Source organism: Alosa pseudoharengus, unplaced genomic scaffold (genome assembly GCF_046254945.1).
Source record: "Alosa pseudoharengus isolate Yale_2024_CS ecotype anadromous, Long Island Sound unplaced genomic scaffold, YU_APseudo_1.1 YU_APseudo_1.1_scf_5, whole genome shotgun sequence".
Classification (NCBI taxonomy): domain Eukaryota; kingdom Metazoa; phylum Chordata; class Actinopteri; order Clupeiformes; family Clupeidae; genus Alosa; species Alosa pseudoharengus.
In genome coordinates this window covers 41,826,379-41,828,878 of record NW_027468837.1, presented here as the reverse complement: position 1 = coordinate 41,828,878, position 2,500 = coordinate 41,826,379, and the positions used below count along the sequence as shown (strand labels likewise).

The window sequence follows — 2,500 nt, the reverse complement described above, 5'->3', positions numbered from 1 at the left end:
AATGCCTTGTATGTGAAAAAAAAAACTTCTTCCCGAAGCACTTTTGAATTTATTTCCTCAGCATATTAGGTCATATCATAGATTATAATGGCAATTATTTGAAGAGTGAAAATAATAATAAAAGACTTTTTGAAGTTAATGTCATAAATGCTGATTATTCAATGATTTATTTGAATTTAAATATTTAAAATACTTTAACAGCAAAAAATATATATGTGATTAATTTAGATTAATTAATCACAGAGTATGTAATTAATTAGATTCATTATTTTAATCGATTGACAGCCCTAATATCAACTAATTTCCAGGGTTGGGTAGTAACGGATTACATGTAATCTGGATTACGTAATCAGATTACAAAAATCAAGTAACTATAATCAGCCCAGATTACAATAAAATAATTGTGTAATCAGATTACAGTTACATTGTTGGGGATTACCTGATTACATTTTATTATGCAAGCAATGCAACTTTTTAATGATAGCCTAGTTATCTTTTAATTCGACAAGCTTCGGGCTTGCCGGTTCGATCCCCGACCAGTAGAAAAAATGTGGGCAGGGGAAGTGGTTGAGCACTGCTCTCCCATGCCCACATCCACGGCTGAAGTGCCCTTGAGTAAGGCACCTAACCCCTCATTGATCCCCGAGCGCCGTTGTAGCAGACAGCTCACTGCTCCGGGTTGGTGTGTGCTTCACCTCACTGTGTGTTCACTGTGCTTCACTAATTCGCGGATTGGGAGACCAAATTTCCCTCACGGGATCAAAAGAGTATCTATACTTACTTACTAACTTATTTACTATTGGGGCAGGTCTCTCGGCACACTGCCTGATCTTTTCCTCCTAATCTTAATGTAGCCTCTTGTTTTAGTGTTACCGTTTACTTTGAGAAAGTCACCAGGTCCCCCTGGTTGAAAAACATCCCAAAGGAATAATTTTCTCACCCCCACAATTGAAATGGACATGGTGTCATTCAATCTCAGGCCATGTCCCTGGGTCAAAAAAATCCAGCAAAAGCTAAATTCATTGTCCAGGTGTGCCCTTATAAAGGTTAAGTTGAGTTGTGCATGTTTGGAGAATAGTGATCCATGATCACATCCATGATGACTAAGTGATCAATTTTGGGATGGGGAAAATTTCAACCACCAAAATACCACCCCCAAAGTGGAGAATAGCTATAGAAATGTATTAGTTTTGAGTGTTTTTCAGACAATGGGACCTGGTGACCTCAAAGTAAATGGTAACACTAAAACAAGGGGCTACATTAAGATTTTTGGAAGAAAAGATCAGTTATTTCACACAGGAATGCTTTACTCAGAGCAAAGAGATTTCTTAGATGTAATGAAATAATAAACAGAAAAATAGAATGAGAATTCTTTCATCAATTCAGTGGTGGTGTCTTTTACTTAGGGGCATATTTATTGAAGTAATCTAAAAGTAATCCTAAAGTAATCAGATTACGTTACATGTTTTTGGTAATCCTGATTACGTTACTGATTACAAAAATTGCCATGTAATTTGTAGTCAGTAATGGATTACATTTGAAAGTAATCTGACCCAACCCTGCTAATTTCTCAACTTGCAGGACAAACTGCCGTTACTAGTTCTAAATGGATGGTTGCTACGGCCAAAGGCCAGTCGTTAGTTCTATCTCTCCCGTTGTCAAGCGGGCGTATCCCAAGATTCTGATGAACTTTAGCTTTGAAACATCGCTTTTACTTAGCCTGCTGTCATCCATCTAGCTAAAAGCCACCTCCGTCATATGTTACAATGTTGCCATGTTCTGAACGTCTGCATTTTACAGCTCGGATGCAACGTGACAGTTCATTTAAACTTCACAACGAGTTCGGCGAATTAATATACAAGTGTGATACGGCCAAAAAAATGGATCTTCTTCATAGGTGTGCAGATAACATACGGTTAATGGTCGTTCTAAATTACGTAGGACAATAGGAAATTCAACCAAGCAGTGGAATAATCCTAAATAAACAACTGCATTTGCTTAAAATATAGTGTAAGACGCTTGTGAAAGAAAGATATGCAGCTTTTCAAGTGACAAAAACAGCAAATTCCCAAGTTCACATTAAAACTGTTGGACATGAAAGGCCACATGGACTACAAACGAACTACAACGTGACGACAAAAGTGACGACGAGCCCCTAACTGGGCAACTCTGTTAGCAAAATCTAGCCCCAGTTTCCGACCTCTGACTCACACATTACGTGACGTGAATGACACGGAATGATGATGTTTTCACAGGGAAAAAGGTTTTTCCGAAGCCCATGAACGCTAGGTTATACCTGACTAGCCAGTGATGTCATAGTCTGTGACGTCATACCTGGGTAGCCAGTGATGTCATAGTCTGTGACGTCATATCTGGGTAGCCAGTGATGTCATAGTGTGTGACGTCATACCTGAGTAGCCAGTGATGTCATAGTGTTTGACGTCATACCTGAGTAGCCAGTGATGTCATAGTGTGTGACGTCATACCTGAGTAGCTAGTG

General features: G+C 38.8%; 1 protein-coding gene across 1 annotated transcript in view; it reads right to left on the bottom strand.

Moving 5' to 3' along the window:
* The window catches only part of syt6b (synaptotagmin VIb), a 74,479-nt gene that overhangs the window by 4,214 nt on the left and 67,765 nt on the right, over positions 1–2,500 (bottom strand). The gene's annotated exons all lie outside the window — the stretch shown is intronic.